Source organism: Pleurodeles waltl, chromosome 11 (genome assembly GCF_031143425.1).
Source record: "Pleurodeles waltl isolate 20211129_DDA chromosome 11, aPleWal1.hap1.20221129, whole genome shotgun sequence".
Taxonomy (NCBI): Eukaryota; Metazoa; Chordata; class Amphibia; order Caudata; family Salamandridae; genus Pleurodeles; species Pleurodeles waltl.
Genome location: NC_090450.1, coordinates 94,567,925 through 94,589,056, shown reverse-complemented (window position 1 = coordinate 94,589,056; position 21,132 = coordinate 94,567,925). Strand labels below are relative to the sequence as shown.

At 44.6% G+C, this 21,132-nt stretch overlaps 1 long non-coding RNA gene across 1 annotated transcript in view; it reads left to right on the top strand.

Moving 5' to 3' along the window:
* The first annotated feature begins 18,832 nt into the window (after window positions 1-18,832).
* Window positions 18,833-21,132, top strand: part of LOC138265469 (uncharacterized) — a 32,548-nt gene continuing 30,248 nt past the window's right edge. The window contains exon 1 of the long non-coding RNA XR_011199368.1: window positions 18,833-19,089. This is a non-coding gene — a long non-coding RNA (uncharacterized lncRNA). The remainder of the gene's footprint in view (window positions 19,090-21,132) is intronic.

Genomic DNA, 21,132 nt, shown 5'->3' with positions numbered 1-21,132 from the left:
CAAAGAAACGTTATCGCGCTCTGGAACCCCTCCAAGAATATTACAATAAATGCGGTATGTCACTGTCTCGTGGTGGCTGGTGGGTCTCAGTCTAACCACCTGAGAGATCGGAGATTCGTGACTTTTTCTAGTCTATCCACGGCAGAGGTAGAGCTTCAAATATTATTTTTCACGGAATTTGTTATCCTGTACAGGAGGATTTAAATTCAAGCGTATAAGTGACAGATTGAATGAACACTCATTTCATCCAGCACACAAGAAGGAACACCTGAGTGGGACCAGCTTCACTTCTGACATGCAAAACGCACACGGAGTTAGTTCTCGGTAGAGAGCGCAGGGCCCGCTGAACTATCTCCACATCAACGAGCACAAGAGATAATATTTTCACATTTGCAAAAAAATTGTAAAAGAGGGAAATCTTTCCTAGAGACGCGTCTGACAAAAATAATATAGTGTATATATTACCTGAAGTCTTCAAAGTCACATCTTTTGATAAAAGCTCTGCTGAAATTACAAACCAGCCAAGAAAGGAGGAATTAGAGATCGGGAAAAAGCCGTATTACATAAGTGCCGCAAATAAAAACAGGATACTGGAAAAAAATTGAACGTGCATTTAATTAAAAAGAAATGCACATTTACAAAAGTGAAAGTGTGTAATTAAATAAATTGTAGAGTCGAAAATTAAACCGTGATTAGACGAAAATACGGGTAAAAAGAATTAAAAAAATTAGCGAAAATATATTATTTCGATCGCCGAAATGTCAGGGTTTGTGGTGGCAAAATGCAACAGATTTCTTAATTTAAAATCATTTTACTTGAATGCTTACGGAGGAAAAAAGGTGAACCGAGTTTGCTTCCAGCGAAATATTAAACAAAATATCAGAAGCACACTGGAGATCCCCAGACTGCTGTACCAGTCCCCACCTGCACGGAACTTTGCATTCCGGGGAGCAGCTCTGTCGGAATAATTAAAGGAGCAAACGCCTAGACCACAACTCTACTCGGCACACACTGTGTGATTCTAGACAGGTGCTGTACAAAAAAAGTTCGCATCCTTGATTTAGCATCAAGGCCCCATGTAGTTTACAGCCCAATCCGCAGCTACCCTGCAAGACCCTCCCCATCTTCGGGTGACGTATACAAGCACGATTTTAAAACGCACCCTGATACCCTCACTTATCAGAAGATTAAACACATTTCCACCAATAGACAACACCAATATTTAATAAATATAGCTTGCACATAAATTATAGGCGGCAATGCTGTGGATAAACGCACCCTGGCGTCGCCACAACTCGGCATCTGTGTGTTGGTTTTTCATACACAATGGTAGACTTTTTTTTTTGCTTTGCGTTTTTTTCACACCAAAGGTAACACTCGCTAGACAAAGGCGGCATTTTAGGCGCACCCCTTCTCATGAAACACTTAGGGACAGGGTCTGAAGTGATGGGGTGCGGGTGGGCGGGGGCAGCGGTCATTGTCTTTGTGCAGTGAATTTTCTAGTGCCCCAGACGCCCTGGATCCCAAGCAGGGCTCCTTTAATCACCGCAGCGCGCTGTTTACGCAAAGCGGGCGGTTAAGAAATTAAAGCCTTGCCAGGGAGAAGGGCAGACCTTCGACATGGTGAACGACCCTCCCGAGTCCCCAGCATTTAGAGCTTCCCAGCCACGGGCCCAATTAGGCAAAATTGACTCTCCCCCTTACACTTACCTCCAGACTGCAATTATTAGAAATTAATTGGGTTCAGGGCCCCCGGGGTGGGTAAATAAATTAATAGTGTGTCAAGTGGCTGAATGCACCTTTTAGGGTCCGCGTGACATCACGGCCCACGAGACTGGACATTGTTGAGAGAGACCCTCCCATTTTCAGAAGTAAATATAAAATTATGTGGGAGGCGGAGATAGGGGACAGGATTTATTTTATGTGGCTTTTATTTATTATATGGGATTTGTAAATGCAGCCACCAAAACTGGGATTCCGACGTGCTCGGGGCTGGCTGTCGGTGCCGGAGTAAAAGTGAAACGAGGGGCCTGAGGCAAAAAGGAAATTACTGCCAGCCCGGGTGACCTTTCAGCGAGGGGATCGATCAATTCATCAAACAAGGAGATTTATCAGCGTTAGATGGGGTTTGGGGGCGGGGCAAGGCATGGGGGAATGTGAGGGTCTGAGTCAAACCCAAAGACAAGCAGGGGTGACATTTAATTCACTGTAGGAGCAAACATTTCACCAGTGGTAGCACAAGAGATGAAAAGAACCCAGGCAACATGGCCGACCCTCTGCCCCACCCCCGAACACACACAGGTAAAACAACAAAAAAAGGCCACGTTTGGCCCAGGAGCTGGTACCTCGCGCCTGTTTCCTGTGCTTGGCTCGTCTGGACCCAGGCAGCGGATTTAGGAAGCTACTGTGTGTTTGATCGTTGGAAACTGGGGTACGCGGCCAGGCAGACCAACGACCCCAACTACCTAATAAAGTATTTTAACATTTGTCAACTTCAATTTTGGGGGGGGGAATTCAAATAATTCTATTCTTATCACTCGCTCAGAAGACAAATATGTTTCTGAAACTTAATTCTAAGAATAACTTTGCATGGTGGCCTCATCACGGTTTGTGACCTGCTACAAACACCCACGCGGCATCTCCCCACTTCCCACACACCCCAGTTGTTCTGGATCCAGCGTGGGGAGCCTCACTGGATGCGGATGTCCTGGTGCGCGCGACCGGTCCACGCTGCTGTCAGTCAGCGAGCGCAAGCCTTACCCCCCCCCCCGAGCCAACGATTGGTCTGCAGCGCCCTCGTGTGGACACTGGCGTTCACTGCCTGCAAGTGCATCTTCAAATTAGCACCCACACCTGCGGGCCTTTGAGCTTGTTTTCTGTCCATTAGGTGATACTGAATGGTGTTGTTGGTGTTTTTTCTGCTGCGAATTTACTTCACGTAACGATGTCTGCTGATTGCAAAGTGTTAATAGCAAGATATACTGAAGATTTTCCCTTGCCCCGAGCTACAGAGCACAGAGTCACGTGATTACTCCCTACACACATTTTGCCTGGTATTACAGGTTACAATCTGCGTGAGGGCACAGTCAGAAATTCGTGCACGACCTGTCTTCTCAAGTCAAGCACAAAAGTTACCTTACGCTCAATTCAGCAGCACCGCCCCCTTTGTCATACGGGTCTTTGTCGTTTGGGACTAAACAAAAACACCTCGCTCCAAAAAAAGTTACAGAAAGATTTTTTCAGCATTCAAAAATGGAAAAAAGGGCATGTAGAACAATTCGTAAACATATTTAGAATATTACGGCTTACATTATAAATAATTTTACACACACAGAAGAGATTTTAACCAATCACAGGGTGCGTTAAATATCTCACCCTTCTTAAAATCTCAGCAGGGCATTCCTGCTGGAATTTAAGATGGGAAAAGTGTACGGTATTTACCAGGCAGATTTGGTGTATTAGGCACCAACATCCAAGTCATTATTAACTAATAACTCACAACAGGTGCTATTTTATGCTGACTAATGTACCCCAGGGTATTATTACTTATCTCATCGATTAAAAGGATCATGACAAAACCAAAATCAGGACATCCCTGTAATAAAATTGAAACCAGCTGATTATTTTCTCGAACTTGTTTCCATTTTTCAGATATCTAAATTTGAAACATTCATTATGCAAATACAAAAATTGCCCATGCCTACAAAGCCCTCCATAACCAAGGACTTGCATACCTGAACCATCGCCTTCGCCTCCACCAACCAACCAGGAACCTCCGCTCGGCACACCTCGCCCTCGCAAAGATACCATGCATACGTTGCTGCTGCACCGCAGAATGCTCCTTCTCCCACCTCACCGCCAAAGTCTGTAACGCCCTCCGCCACCACACAGAACCCTCGCTGACCCACTTCAAAAAGGGACTGAAAACCTGGGTTTTTGAATAAACACCTGCAGCAAGCGCCGGTATACCCACTCGGGTGACAAGCTGTGCTATACAAATAACACCTGATTTTTTGGTTGAAAAATTACTGTTAAATTAGTTTGCTATGCCAAAATTAACAACTTTCGTTAGGACCACAAATGGCTTGCTCTAGTACCCCTAGTCCCTCTTCCCTCGCTAAACACACTATAGCAGTGGTTCCCAACCTGTGGGCCGGGGACCCCTGGGGGTCCGCGAAGCCTCCTCAGGGGGTCCGCGGCTGCTTAAAACATTTAATAATATTAGGTCCCAGCTATCAGTAATGACTCCTCGGGGGTCCCCGTGTTCCAATAATGATTCAGTGGGGGTCCCCGGGCTCCAGTATTGATAAAATGGGGGTCCACAGAAGTCAAAAGGTTGGGAACCACTGCACTATAGTATCAGTGACAAGTTCTAATGGTTACAAAGCTCAAATGTTTGCAGGCCTGCAATGCCTCCAACGATCAAAAACCTGGAAAAATGCGCGGAACAACCTGCAAACAGAAAAGAGAAAGCATTCACGCAATATAGATGCAGTATCCAGAGTTCAGAGATGATTGTTATTTCTGAAACTCTAGGGATAAATACTCACTCAAAATGGAGAATCTATAAACCTTCCTGCCAAAATGGATGCTCTTCCTCTCTTGCATTACTGTAAAGATGGTCACAAATCTAACTGTCCATAAATGTTGGATTAGTTCAGCAATAGCGTCAACAGTATCACACATCCTTTCAAGGCACAGGGACAGCGTCTTGGCATGTGTATTCTATATACATCAGCTGGGGGTATGGTAGTGATACATCAACTTCTTTTTGGTGGGCACCTTCTCAAGAACAAACAGGGCTCAGAGTGAACGATCCATCAAGGTAAGAAACAACGGACTCTTTGAATATTATGGTAATCTGATCAGCATCCTAGCAAACAATTCTACAAGTGTTCCCCTCACCAGGAAAGGGGTATAGTAGGAGAAGGGAAGAGAGAGAGAAATATACCACAGTAACATTTCTTTGAGATTGAATCCTTTCTGGAAAGCATTCCTAAGATGGAATCCTGGGACTTTCCTTGCCCCATTTACCTAGATGATGCCTGCTTCCACAACTGGATTCTTCCTCTTTACCAGTGATCTCTAATATTTGTGGTTGCTATGTGGAAGTTCCAGATCTGATTCATGCCCTTTGGAATGAGATCAACCACAACTGCTTACAAAAGTGGTGGCTTGTATGAAGGGTCTCCTCCACTCCAGGAAAATACAAGACCAACTATATTTGAATGACAGGGTAATTCATATACCTTTTTGTAGCAAGCTCATCTGCACTCTTTTCAGGTCTGTTGTGTTCCCCATTCCCTCTTACCCAGATTGATTACCTGTCTCTCTGAGCAGTTCCCTTACTAGCACAGAGGCCTTATTGGAATCCTTTTTATGGTCTGGCTAAACAACACAGCTGTTGCCATGCAATTGTGCAAGAACCACCACGAGAGGATCCTTTGCTTTACAAACATGTTGGGCGCCAGGAGTACAAGTTTTGATTGGGCAGAAGATGTGTGCTTGCATAAAAAAGTGCTCGCCCTCCACACAGCTATGATCATTTTTTCATTTTTTCATCTGTTTAAGCATGAACCATCAGGAGCACACAATTGTCACTGTGATGCAATTAAAGTGTCATACATAACTAGATGATCTATTGTTTTTTCTCAGGTAGTAGCACAGATGGGAGGAGGCAGTCATTAGTATACATATATTTTTTTGGTCTTCCTTCATAGTGAATTCATAAGCCAGACCTATTGGCGTTGCCAATGTTTGTTGATATTGCTGTAGGAAATATTTTCCTACCTCCTGCAGAGCGGTGAGGCTAAGACCTCATTTAGGGGTATAAGAGTGGTGCCTCATCACTTATGACAGCATTATGGTAGAATGGCTTCCCTTGTGTTTGTAGTATCTTAGGCCTGGTTCCACCTTATGCCCCTAGTCCACCACATTCTGACTCGCTGGAGTCTTGTTTGTCTTGGCTACAACTAACCTGCCCCAGTCCTGAAATCACTGGCTTGTTCTTTAGACTGGTAGCAAGTTCCAAATACTCTGTCAAAGGTCTTGGCCTTTGACCTGGGGCTTCATTGATCTTCAAGTTGGATTCCAGTAGGAGGACAGGGGTGCAACACAACATCAGAAGGACAATGGCAATGACTCGGATGGGCTTCCTATTGGCCATTTCGCCTCTCTGGTTCCTGCTTTATCTTCTGCCAATCAAGCCAGAGTGGTTGATGCCAATATGCTCTTCTCCCTCTGGCTTACCTCCCTTGAGTCCACAGTGATTGGGTCGATTTAAGCTTACGACTTGGAGGCTCAAGGAACGGGACTGTTGCAACTGGATGGGTCCCTGGAAGTAGCATGGACCGTGCAGCAGTTAAGACATCCTTCCACTCGTAGGTATATTCCAACACAGGTGTTTTTCTTGCTCCTTCTACCCAATTTCACACTATCCCGTCTATGAGAGCCAGACATTCGGTACTGGCAGGCGCAAAAAGCTCGCCAGTGACTCAATTCATGCAAAGTAAAATTTTAAATAATTATACCTATGAGTCACGGAACTTGGTGCACCGCTATACCACCTCTTGGCAGCTCTGGCTTCAACTGGCTTGCGCCTGCCCTTCATTGTCGCCCAAGTACACAAGGGAGCATAGAAAAGAGGACTTTGCTGCATAAGATCAAGATCACCTTTGTTGCATGGAACATTGCTGGCATAAACAAAATTGCTTTGAACCCAGTGTTAGAAACGTATCTATGTGCCCATGACATAATATGCCTCCAGGAGACATGGACCCTCGGTGAAACACCTCTTCCGGTTACTCTCAAGTTCACAAACCTGCTGAAAAAATCGGAGGCAAGGGCAGGTCAATGGGCAGCCTGAGCTTTTATGCGTCCCTTAACAAAAACATAAATGTAAAAGATCTGGAAATTAACTCTCCCTATGTGCAAGCGCTATTAATTAACAAATGGAAATTTGAGATGGAGGAATTCAATATCTTGATAGTGAATATCTATCTGAATCCTATGGAAGCCAGCAGACAGAAAGCAACCGAAGGTGCAGAGCAAACCTTACTGGAGCTCACCAGCTGACATCCGTGCCCTGAATGGATAGTGACCAGTGACTTTAACTTAGATCTGGCTAACCATCTCAGAAATGTTACAGAGGCACAGGCATTGAGAGTATATCAGTACAAGCTTCAAAATATTCAAAAGTTGACAACATTGAGCATCACATACTGGTTACCCTTGAAGCAGTGGGTCTCAGGGCACTGAATGGGATATTTGTTTCAGACCACCCAATGGCTGCAACTCGGAAAACCAAAACAACAGAGACCGTACTAGATTATGGGGGTTATTACAACTTTGGAGGAGGTGTTAATCCGTCCGAAAAGTGACGGTAAAGTGACGGATATACCACCAGCTGTATTACGAGTCCATTATATCCTATGGAACTCATAATATGGCTGGTGGTATATCCGTCACATTTGGGATGGATTAACACCTCCTCCAAAGTTGTAATAACCCCCTATGTCTTTGTCTCCCTCCACTATTTTCACAGGGTTAAAGCTTTTTCAGTAGAAAGCCGAAGAGAAAGCAACCACTACCTTTTAACAGTGAAGATTACAAACAACAATGACAATGTCATTGAAAGGTGCAATATAGGCCTGCAAGACCCGTGAGCAGCAGGGCATCAAATAAGATTGACGGAAGTCACTCAAGCAAAATACAAAAGATGGAAATGTTCTCATTCTCCAGGCAGCTGGGAGCTACAGAATCCAGTGGCTGACTTGGAAAACATTTTGGCAGACTTGAAAACCTCCCTGGGGGCAAATAATTGGCAACGCTTGCTGCATCAATGCCCGGCAAGCAACAAGTGGTTTAACAGCACTCTCAGACTACAGAAGCGTGCTCTGGAAGCCTCAAAGTCAACGCAACCACAGCACCCACCTGGCGCTTCTCTATATCTACAGAGGTCAGGAAAAAATATAAAACATTTATCTGGAAAGCAAAGAGAGCAAGAAGTGAGCAACAACAGACTGAAATTCTACAAGCCTGCAAAGGAAAAAACAACCAATCCTTGTGGGTCTTGATCAATCATCTGTACTAAAGGAACTGCAAGTCAAAAAGACTTTCCAACTTCCAAAGTATCTTTTTTTGACCAATAGCAACTTGCAAACGTAAAGGGGCATGGAATGAGTGTCCCCCCTCTTCTTTGCAAGCAGTTATGCAATGTATTGTGGTTTGCAACAGCAAAGGCAGTCGCAAACAAAAAGCAGGTTGTAACTAATTCACAATGTGAAGCTGTCGCCAAGGTAGAGTTTCCACAATGTCAATGGTGGGTGCCAGAATTATGTGGAACAAGCATTGATCCAAGAGACCACTGCATTCTCTTCCTTGCATGAATTTAATCTTTTCTTTTTGAAAGCAGCTCTATTACCTTTAAGGGACAGTGGCTGCCAGGGACAGACTGTCCTTTTAATCCATTGGGCATTTCCCCGCTGGCTGGGGCCATCTCACATCTAATTCCCACAACAAAACTCATATCCCCTTAATGAGGCATGAGCTCTTTCATGGTAATGTGCAAAATTAAGGTCAGGTCACAAACTAGCGGGTATGCAGAAATGACTAGTTTGCAGCCTGAACTTAGTACATCAGGTTCTTTCTTCCTTTAATTTAATAATTTAAAATATAACTATTCCAGGGTGTATAATTTAAATTGGTTCTTAAATTTTGACCCTGTCTTTATTCATTCCATTCCCTCTCATGCCTGCCAGTTGGAGGCAGCACGGGGTTGGGGAGATTTTTAACTTTGCTCCTTGACTTCAATGACCGAAAATATGCACACTTCCAGCCTCTTGGAAAATATTCAGTACGAGCCTGCTGGTCCAGATGTATGTCGGGCTCTAAGGTTCCAGATATATGTCAGCTATGTGATAGGCAGGTTGCCTTTCCTCGCAAAGATTGAATTATCTGTGATCAGAGTTTGTTCTTCAACCAACAGTCCAGGATGGGGGTAGATGAATCAGAACAAACATGGCTGGTGGGTGCTTGTCTCGACAGACCATGATGAAATAACAACTCAGTGAATACCAAGTTTGGGAAAAAGTATTGAACAAAATATTTTTGTGGAGTGCTCTTTTTTGCAAAAAACAAGTTGTAACTGATTTTTGGGAAAATGCACCACATCCAGGATTGAATTTCAGATCCTAGATTAATTAATAAGATACAGTTATATATTTCTTTAGGTTTAGGAGGATTTATGTTGAACAAAATGAGTCATAGGAGCTTCTGGTACAGCCTAACTATGGCCCAGATTAAGAGGGGAGGAAGAAGGGCATACAAACAGATGGGAGGAAAGGAGAAAAAGATGGAAGGAAAGAGAACAGGAAAACAAAAGTGAGGGGCCAGTAGGAATGGAGGGTACTAATCCTTCCAGAAGACAAGGGGGATGAGTGGGGGAGGTAGAAGGAATGATGGATAAGTCTCCCCAATAAAAATAAAAGCTAAAAGACCAACAACACATCATCAGGACAGATGTGGTGACGTGGCAAAATGAAGCGTGCTTTACTTCAGATTGGGTTAAACAGATTCAAATTGAAAGGAGCTCTCTTTGTGCTACCGTTTGCTGCAAAACACACTAACTGTAGCATAGAAAAACATGGATCACACACAAGACATGCAATCATGAGTGAGATCTAATGAGTCTCTGTTTACTTCAGTCCAGGGTTGGTCATTGATGCAGTATTCTTGTAAAACTGACCCCAATCTCATTTCCAGAGTCACCTTGTTGTCTTGTCCTATAATTGCTAAATCTTCTCATTGTTTCCCGAATTGGTCTTTCCTTCATTTTAGCAGTGCTCCCCGGTTTTCTGAATCACCTGTGCTTAATAATGGTTCCATTTAATTAGCACTGTTCATCAGTATATACTTGTTTCCACTAAGTTCACTTCTGCAAGTCCACTTCCTGAAGCCCAGTGCTGCAGGCCCAGCCCTGCAAGCCCAGTCCTGACTGGCCAACCTTGTTCTGCAGTACATCCATTTCTTAGCACAGGTTGTCATTGTAAACCTCTTTTAAGGTCACGCCTGGGCAGCGCAGGCGTGCTGTCTGTTCGAGACATGCTGTAATCTACATAAGTGCTTCAAGTACCACTCATCTTTTTTATTTTATTTTTCATTCATAAATGCCCGCTTTTCTTTGGTAAGTATGCTTAGTAGGCTCTCTTTTTCAACTTTTGTAACCTCCCAGGAGGATTGTCCATGTTACATGTGCTCTTAGTCTTCATGTTATTTATGATGCATTGTTTGCACTATTTTTTAGGTCGAGCGTAAGCGTTGAACTTCGTGTATACTTTTAGTATATTTCTTATGGCTTCAAGTGATTTAATTTGTTGGTTGCAGTGTCCTTTAAAAATTCTTGCTAGCTAGTGGTCAGTTCTGCATTTTTCTCCCTCCTCTTTCTGTTTCAAAGCAGAGACCAACTACTGTATTATTCCACTTTGGTTTCTTTATCTGTTGCTGTGACTGACTATTTTTGTAATTTCTTTGGTGCCTTGGCAGTCAACAGAAAAGAGTGGACAAAAACATCCTTTGAGTGAAATGAGCACAGACAGATAACTGACCCCAAATTGTGTGTGGATAAGGCTGCTTTATTGAAACAGGTGCACATCACAATACTGCCCTTGGCATACAACATTACAAAACTATAGGCCTCACTATATATTCATCATCTGCCTGACACCCATCCCACCCCTAAAATGTCACCCCCCTTTAACTTTGCAAAAACGACCCCATGAACTATTAACTTCTGTTACTCACAACACTTGAACTTCCCCCGCTTAAATTTAAATTTGTGAACATTACTAAATGCAACATCCTGTGTAAATAACCTTAATAAACCGTAATACCTGCTATCTTTCTGTTTAGAATGTGTTGAACTTCTCTCTTAGGTCCTGGTTCCCCTTTGTAAATTCCAATGACCTTCTGTAAAGGCCCATCCAACCTTCTTGGCATCTGCCTATCCCACACTTGTCAAGCAACAACAAAAATACATCCTCTAGTACCCCTATGCATCTGTTCCTACAATGCCACCTTAAACCAACTCAACCTTTTCTATTACCCTTAAACCTTGGGGATGGGAGGGGGCAATAAAAGTTAAACCCCTGACCAGCTGGAGGGCTGCCACCATGTAGCTCACCCATAAAATGGTGGCAAGCCCCCTAAAATGGCCAATAATAAACATGTTGGGCTTCATCCTTTAATTGATGTAGGCCAACCGTAGCCCAGTCATCTAGAATGCATTAACTCCCCCTAATTCCCCCGGGGGACAGACCGCCTGACAAATGGCTGTCCCCCAAAACCCTATTAGGGTGAAATGAGCACAGACAGATAACTGACCCCAAACTGTGAGTGAAAAAGGCAGCTTTATTGAAACAGGTGCACATCACAATATTACCCTTAGCATACTGCCTTACAAAACTATAGGCCTCACTATACATTCAACATGTGCCTAACACCTACCCCCACCCCTAAAATGTCACCCTCCCCTTTAACCTTGCAAAAACTACTCCATGAACTACTAACGTCTGTTAGCCCTAACACTTGAACTTCCCTCCACTTAATTTTAAACTTGTGAACATTGCTAAATGCAACTTCCTGTGAAACTAACCTTAATAGCTGCTCTTTTTCTGTTTAGAATTTGTTGAACTCCTCTCTAAGGGCCTGGTTCCCCTTTGTAAATTCTAATGACCTTCTGTAAAGGCCCATCCAACCTTCTGGTCATCCGCCACCAGACAAAAATGGGCTTCCCTGACCTTTTTTTCTGTCCCACCTTACCCCAGACTCCCCCTAAACTACACCCTAAGAGTCTGTGACACAAAATCCCTAATCTCCTGTAGATAGCGCCTTGTGCCAAAGCTCAATGAGTGCACCCATCCACATGAAAGAACTCTGCTGTATCATAATGCAGATCTGTATGAGCTATGCAACCAATATTCAGTTCCCTCCAAAAACGCCTAATTTCCCTGTTGAGCTTTCTTCGAGCTTTATCTATGGCCGCTAGTTTATAAGCACCCTTCCAAACCCGCCTAGGTACAAACTCAGTCCACACTGGAAAGCAACCAGTCCACTGCCCCCTAATCTCTGACAAGTCTGGTTTCATAAGTTTCACCAATAGCAAATTATTTTTCCATAGATGAATGATCAAGATACCTGGGCACCAGATCCCTGTTTCAATTTATTAAAAAACAAGCAGCAATTCCCTCCATTTCATGCCCCTTCTCCCATTCAACGAAACCATACCAGATGCTTCATCTAACCCCAAATTAGTTACATTTGATATCCTGGCTTCTTTTGCTGCCCGTCTGATGAATGAGTGTCCCACTATCCACACATTCAATTTTGCCGATAGAGGACCCAGCACTGAACCTACAAAAGAAAAAGATGTTAGCGCCATGTGTTGTGTTAGAAAACGTAACACCTATCCCATTCTAGCGCACGTATGTCTGAAAACACTCTGAAGACCACTTTCCAAGTTGATTTATGCCCTCCCGGGACCACCCTCACTGCCCCTCTCCATAGCTGCCCCTATTCTATATGAATGTGTTCCAAAATACTGTCCAGCAATTCAATGGCATGTCAAGGCCTTCTGTAAAATCTGCAACAATTAAAAGGCGGAGAGTACTTTGCCATCCATGTGCTTAAAGACTAAACCTGCCCTCATTAACTTCAGCCGTTCCAATCACAATCCCCACTGCAGGAGGCAAAATTCTCTGTCTTTTTATACAACACATGCATCGCTCACACACTCTGATCCATCTTGGAACAACGCAAGAAGATAGACACCCCTTGAGACCGCAATGAAATGTCCACCAAGGACAAGCCTTTTCCCTGCCTGGTGCCCAACATTTCTGATACCCTAAAAGCCCCAAAAACCATATACACCATTAATGTCACAAAAGAACAGTCTCGTATGGTGAATGACAAACTTGTGGTACTGCTGCCACCACTCTCCTCAATAAGTCCAGAGTCAGTGGCCTCCTTGCCTGATTTCATCGACCCTGCTCCCTTGCCCAGCCCTCCAGTAGGCGGGCACCCAGCTCTTCTGCTGATTGCCCATAACCCCACAAAAATGTGCCCATGAACGCCACACCCACTAATTTACCTACTATTGTCAACTGTGACTGTCCCTTCTCAATACGATTTAAAATAAATTGAACTACATCTTCCTCCCTATCCTGTCCTGTCATTCTCCTGACCACCGACCCAATAAATTCCATCCAAGCCTGTTCATAAGTTTTCCTTCTGGACACCTCCACAGACCCTACCACTAGCTGCAGCATCTTTTCTCGTCTACAATCCAAAACTGTTGTGGCATGCGGGTCCGTTGCCCTTTGGCCTCCGTGGCAAGCCCATGGAACCTCTCCCACTGTGAATGAGACAAAGCATTTGCAATGTCATTGTCCGCACCAAGAACATGTTGAGCTTTGAACACAGTATTGTACCGCAGACATACTAGCACAAACATTCACATTAGCTTAAGCACCTGTTCTTGGCGATTTCCCATTAACAACCTGCACCATTGACATATTGTTCACATGAAACAAGACTCTTTTGTGCTGCAGTAAGTGACTCCACAAATATACCTCCACCGCTAGAGGGAAGAGCACCAAAAAGGCAATGCTGCGTCCTCCTCCCTTCAACCCTGGTGGCCACTCCTCCGCACACCATTTCCTCTGCCAATAAATGCCAAAGCCAACTCTGTGGGAGGCATCTGAAAAAACCTGTGCCCCCCCCCACTCCATCTCCAATGGAGTATCGATAGAAATGGCATTGCATGAATCCAGGAATACACTCCACATGCGCAAATCTTCCTTCACATTTGCTGATAATCTTAAGTGATGATGAGGTGAGAAACATTCCACCCTGACCACCCTACAAGCAAAATTCAGGTGGCCCAAAAGGACTTGCACCTCCCTCACTGTGACCTTCTGTCCTGCGAGCATATTGTCCAACAATAATTGCATTGCCACTTTCTTTTCAGTTGGCAAGTGGGCTTCCATTCTCACAGAGTCCAGCTCAATCCCTAAAAAAGAAATCAAGGTAGTGGGACTCACTGTCCTTTCTGGCACCAGAGGCACCCCTAAGACCATCATGAGCTCCTGGAATCTAACCAGCAAATTCTGGCAGTCCACAGAACCGGAAGGCGTGACAAAGAAGAAGTCCAAATAGTGTGTTACCTGTTCGTGACCGGTATATTTGTAAAAAGCCATCCCAAAAATGAGCTGAAGCGCTCAAAAAGTGCACACAATATGGCACAGCCCATAGGTAGGGCTTTGTCAACATACCAATGGCCCTCAAACTGTATGCCCAGCAACTGAAAGTCATCTGGGTGAACTGGTAATAACCAAAACGCAGACTTGATGTCACATTTTGCCATAAGGGCACCTTAGCCAGCTTCTTCCACTAAAGCCATGGCCACGTCAACCGAGGTGTAGGATACTGATGAGACCTCCCCCAAAATGAAATCGTTCACTGACCTCCCTTCAGGCCATGATATGAGTTGTATCAACCTGTATTGTCCCTGTTCCTTCTTTGGCAGAACTCCAATGAGAGATATAATCAAGTTCTCCAGCGGCCTACAAAACAAAAGAAAGCACTCTTGTTCATTAATGTATAATCACACAACATCATATTAAATAATTAAAATAATTAACATTTTTTAAAACCATGTTGTACGATATTTTTAGATAATAGTAGAAATATGTAGGTGTATATATTTATACAGGTATATATGAAATGTTTCTACTAAAAAGGACTAGCTTTATTCAACATACTTTTACATAGATGTATGGACTATATTGGATTCCTCTGTTGTACTATACATTATGGAGGTTTATTCCTCCAGATATTCGCAAATTACGAGAATTAATCATGGCTTATAATTATTATGTTTATGTATGGTTAGAATTTGTAGTCCTTTGTTAGTGTCTATTCCAGATCGGGTGTGTTCCGATGTCAACGAGAAGGAGAGTCCCCTTTCTATTTCGATGTAAATAGTCTAAGAAAATGAACTGAAAGAAACCCAATGGATCACTGGTGACGGTAGTAAGTCCTTTTTTGACTTTCAGTAAGTCCTTCTTTGATCGTTAGTTGAGACAGGGAGGAGCTATATTAACTTGTGCTTAGACGCGCTGTCCGTTTTGATACTGATACGTGTACTTGCGTTTCAAACGGCAGCAGCGTCGTATTGGATCGGAGGTGAGCCTAATTATGAATAACGAGCGCATGATGCTATGAGGTGTTGACTTTACAATTACTGTGGTCTTGTGTAACAAATGTCTTTTACAGATATATTGGTTGATAATACTCAAGTTTTGTAAGATGCAAACTAAGCGGGACTATTACTAAAGAATAGGTGTGGCAATATGGATATCCGGTTGCAGACATACTTAAGACTTATCGTTTACTATACAGGTATTTTTGTTTATTAGTCCTTTTAGGACGGTTTGAAATATAGGATTCTAGATAGTTCCTATAACAGGTACTTTTTAGATTAATTGAATTATGAGTTGTACATGCAAACACTAGAAACTTCACTAGTGTGTGCATGTTTGTGACACATCTTAAAGAAATTTGGCACTGAGGTGATGGAAATGCTGTGATATTTATTTTGACACTGATATGGAATGTTTAGAATTTATGGTGATTTCCACCGAGTTGCAATTAAGTGTTTATGGGTGCATGGAGCATTTAATGCACTTTATGGTTTCTGGGTGTCCATTATATGTTTCTTTACATGAAGTATAGTTACTATTATATGATGTTAACAGCCATAAGAAGCCCTGAGGAAGTCAGTGGGGGAAGCACAACCCTGATGAAACACGTGTTGGCTTGGCTGTAGCTGTTGGTGAAGAAGCAATAAAGAAGAATTCATTGGATACTTACGCTGGAACTTGGTATTTAATATGATGTTGTGTGATTAGACATTTATGAACGAGAGTGCTTTCTTTTGTTTTGTATTCAGGGACGAATCTTAGGATTGTCCTACTTACAAGGTTTTGCAGGGGGGTTCCTTGTGTAAGCACCCTTCAAATACTTAAGAAGGACTTTGATGGTGAGTGCTATTTGCACCCTCACCACCCCTGGAAGTAGCTATTATTCTCGAACGGCCTATCCTGAAATGGTGATGCCAACCTACCTTCAGCCAGTTCTTTTGTAAGTTTTTCCCTGACCACTTGTGGGTGTGTCTTTGCAGAATTAGGATTCTGAGCCCAACACCTTTGCCTTGGCCCCTCGTCACCCAACTTGAACCCTGTGTGAAACCCTTGCCCAACAACTGAGCAGCTTTACCCTGGTTAGGGAATAGCCGCAACCAATAATATAGCCTGTCCACGTTAACCGGTGTATGAGCCCTTCTCCCCACCCCCTTGCCTACCCTCCCCCTCTGAAATCCCCATGCGTTCCATGTTGCCACCCTTGGGTAACTGCTTGCTGCTGCCCCGGCCATTATACAAACCTGGTTGCCCCCCATGTGCTCATCGCTGGTTACTGTAGCACTGTACCAAAGCGTGCTATCCTCCACACTTTGAACACTCATGGCAGAACATACAGTACATCCTCGTGCAGAGTTCCTTATTAAAGTCCCAGCACGCTCCCAAGGTCCCTCCCTGGTTTTTTGATGCTGACCCCACCCCTTCCCGGGTGGGATGTGCTTGAAAGGGCTGGTACTGTATTGGTAGACCACTGGCCGTGAAGACCATCTTGCCGAACTTTGCCGGACCCAAAGTCTGCTGCTATAGTTCAGTGTCTATTTCCCCCCCAGTTTGCTTCTGGATCCGTCGCCATGCGTGCCCTAAACTCCTCATCATAATGTGCCCATGCATTAACACTGAAGGAGACCTGAGCATTTCTGATCACATCTATATATTTAAGCAATGTAACACTCCACTCTGGATACTTTTTGCAAGACACACTTGCATAAATTAGGAGAGCCGATGTCCAGTTCTCAATAGTTACTGGCAACGAGTGGGCATTTAGCCAGCTCACATTCCTCCTCCTTTAACCCCTTCTTTGCTCTCAGCTTCCTGTGCAACAATCTTATGATCTCCACGTCACCTTTCCAAATCTTTTCTTTTGTGGTGAGCATCAAATGCGCTCCCAATGTATGGAAGTTTTTTTTACCATGAGCTCCTTGCTTTCTTTACCACCCCCTAACTTGTCATTGCCCCCTTCTTCTTTCCCTGTCTCCTCTATCCTCTGCATCTCGTCCATCCTGACCTGTGTCTCTGTGTTCTTTACCTGTGGGGTCTCAACACATTGGCCTCCCTGTTCGGGCCCCACCTCCTGCATCTTTAATGTATTTGCCTTTCATGAGACGTACCTCATCCATGCTTCCACCGCATCCAACTTCCACCACTTTATCCTATATCAATTCTGACCATGTTTTTGCTTACCTGACGGTAAGGTTGGTGCCCACACGAAAGCTTTCCACCTTACCAGTGTTCATGATGCCATCCTCTTCTTGGTCTCCTGGAGCTGCCATGACTTGTCCTGCAAGATATTACTGCGAGAAGCATTAGGCGCCCCCCCAACTACCCACTCCCACACATCCCTTCGACCATCATCCATCTCACTCTCCACTTCTAGTATTTCCCCTTCCTCTGACTGTTTTCATTATAGTCTAAATCCATGCCCTCCTCCCAGGTCACTTGGGCCACAACTCTACCACCTGTTACCATTTTGGTTCCTTCAACCTTGCGCCACTTGTACTGGCCACACCACATGAGACCCCCAAATCCACTGGAGGAGTAATTATTAATTGAGCTGGAGGGGCCGTACCATACCCACTCGTGCTTCTGTGTCTCACTCTCGACTCCTGACTTACCGCTTCTGCAGAATGTGCTCGCTTGATCTCCATTACTCCCCCCTGAGAGGCCGTTACCAGTATACGCGGGGTGCTCACCTCTGGGTCCCACAATGCCGCCTGACTGGCCGCCCTGCACCAAGCGGACTCTTCCTCTCGGGGTTGTTGAGCTGACGATTGCTCTCCTGACTCTGCAACTTCTTCCTCGTGAGCGACCTGCAAAAAACCTGGTGACACGGTTGTGCAGCCCTCTCCTCCCATGTCCACTCATCCCTCACCACACCACTCCCAGCACCTTCTCCCGGGCCATGCTCCATTTGTTCTTTGAAAATACTTGCTTGGGAGGCCACCTACTGCCCAATATCATATTCCCCTCCTCCTCATCATCAGTCCATGGAAGCCACCCACATGAGCCACCATGGAGGTACTGGGCCTGTCTCCCCACTCTCTGCTCCTCACTACCGCCACCTATGGAGTGGGCCCTGTGCCCTTTCCATAACATCTCAAATGGCCCTCCCCCCTCCGAGTCTCCAGACTCTTACCACCCTTAGCTGTCCAGTCTCTGGTCACCCAACACTATTATCCTTCCTGACTCCCCCCACTCTTGAGTGTCTCCCCACTCCCTGCCACATTCCCCCTCCCTTGCCAGGCACACACTATTTCCTGTGTGCCAGAGCCTACCATGCCACTCTTTAGTGCATTCTTGTTTAAGACAGTACCTGGGGAGGAGCAGGCTCTCTTTGTGTCATTCTACTTATACATGTTTCCGGCCGCTCCTCCCCTACAGCCTCAAACGCACTTGTAGAGCTACTTCAATGCCTGCCATAACACTCCTTTTGCCGCTTATTCCTTATTCTGACCCCTCCCGTTCACCTCAACCTCCCGGCCCATCATGGAAGGAAACCCCGTCCCTCCTCCCACAGCGCTTATTCCCTGCCCCTCTTCCCCAACCTCGCCCCAAGTATTCCCTTTTGCCTTGGCCACACCACGTGCACACGGGCAGCCTCTGCCACCTGCCTGCACCTCCTGAACCTCCTTGCAAGTGAGGGGTGGCAAGTAAGCAAAGACTGCCACAGCCTCTCCGCTCAAGGCGCACCTCATTGGTCGAGGTTGTGCGCCTCCTCCAACCACTAAACCAAGGCAGCCAGCTTCCACAAGCAACCTCACAGCCTCCTTAACTTTTCCATCTGCCTGCGACAACCACACAGTGCCTACCAGCAAAATCTTCACCCACAAAAAATGTGGTAAGTGTATGCCGCGCAATGGTTCCCACCCGAGGCAAAAATGGCCACTGATAATGCTAAAAAGCGAATAAAAGTTAAACCCCTGACTATCCGGAGGGCATCCACCATGTACCTCACACATAAAATGGTGGCTGGCCCCCTAAAATGGCAGATTATAAACCTGCTGGGCTACATCCTTTAACCGATGTAGCCCAACCGTAGCCCAGTCATCTAGACCGTGCTGCCTCCCACCAATACCCCGGGTGACAGACCGGTTAACGGACAGCTGTCCCCCAAAGCCCTATGAGAAGGCTGCATTAAGGGTGCAGTACCTTATGTGGTTAATAGAGGTCCTTTTAGAACTCCATAGGGACACCTAGTAACAGGCTGTGGTACTGCACACTTTACTTTCTTGTTTCCACAGTTTCAACCCCCAACGGGATACGAAAACAGTAGTAGGCGACTCCTTTACTGACTTCTGAGCTGTAAGCCATAATTGGTAGCTGCAAGTATTTGTGTTTTGATAATACTCCGTGCTTCCCATTCCCTGCTCCAAATACAAAACCGGAAGACAGAAATTTGAATTCCCCTTTAATGGTGGTGTTTCTTCCCATAACTAAGTTGCTTGGTCTCTACAAGGGGTGTTTGGGATTATTTTAAACCTGTTTGCAACATTGCACCAGAGTCTCGGGAGTTTAGATTAACAATGTGGAGAAACATAACTGAGCTGTCTTTGTTTTCACTCTTCAGTCCACACTGTCAAAGAAGTACTCAAACCAGTGCTTGATTTGTGTTTATTGTTTCCGGTGCTGAGCACCGGCACTTATTTTTGAGGGCCAGCGCTTATTCTTCTACCTCAAACATTTGCTGTGAGCAAAAGACACATCTGGGAAAGAGGGAGGAAGAGAAAAATGAAAAAGAGTCACAAAGGTAGAAAGCAGAAAGCTGCCAGACTGAGTTGAAGGGGCGGGGAGTGGCTTTAAATGGATTGAAGAGGCTCGAGATGGCGTTAGGATTACCCTGCCTCGGTATTCCCTGCTCGCACATTTAAATGCAGCAGCCGCGTGTTTAAGAGGAGAGCTTTGGGCACCGGCACGTTTTTATTTACAAATTAAGCACTGACTCAAACCATTTAGTGAAGGCTATCTTAATTTAGATAGAATTACAGAGTTTTTGTGATCATTTATGTAGATAGCAGAAGTTCTTGGGGACTATAATAGATTTATTTCTAAAGGTCCAAACTATTACTTGCAGTTGTTCGTAATTTGTTAATCTACTGCTCTCTCGGTGTCAACAACGATCTATGCATCTTGTTTGGCTGCTTTTCTATTAAATGTAAGTGTCTTACTATTCACATTTCTGATAGACTTCTTGGACAAGACACATGCGAACTTCAGAATCATTCATTAGTCAGGGGCCTGTAATAGGAGTTTCTTTGTGAAAGGTTAGTGCTCATCTAATACTTTTGCACACCCTCTTTGATTATTAGCTGCATAAGCGAGCTTAACTATTAGTCAACTTGCTTGGATTTCATTTGTATAGGTCGACCGTCTTCTTAAGGCTCAGAGGTAGCTGCAGTGTTGCATGGCTAAACACTTATAAGATCCCAAAGGCGAGACCTATTGGCTCTGCCAATGCTTGTTTGAGGTTCCATCTCCTACAGTCAATAGGCTTCAACATCCTGTTCCTACTTCCTGGGTTCTTGGCTGCTTTCTGTGCTTTGTGTGGTTGCCTGTCGAAGAGTGCTTGCCAGTTTTGTCGCATCTTTCCTGCTAAAATATATTCCTTCCTTGTTCCTTGTCTACTGTGGCTTTGTTGTACGTTCTCCACCCATTTCTACTGCTGCCTTCCAAGTTCATGTGTGATTGCCAGGATTTCATAGAACAGCTGGCAATCTAGGTGTTATTTTTCTTCTGTGTCAATATATACTTGCGTTTCCTTTTTTATCATCACAAACTCCACAGAGCCTGCCCTTGCATGTATGTCCTATCCACAGACATTTTGCAATCATTTTGTAGGTGAAGATCCTACTAAGCTTGAATTCTACAGCCCATTCCATTCAAT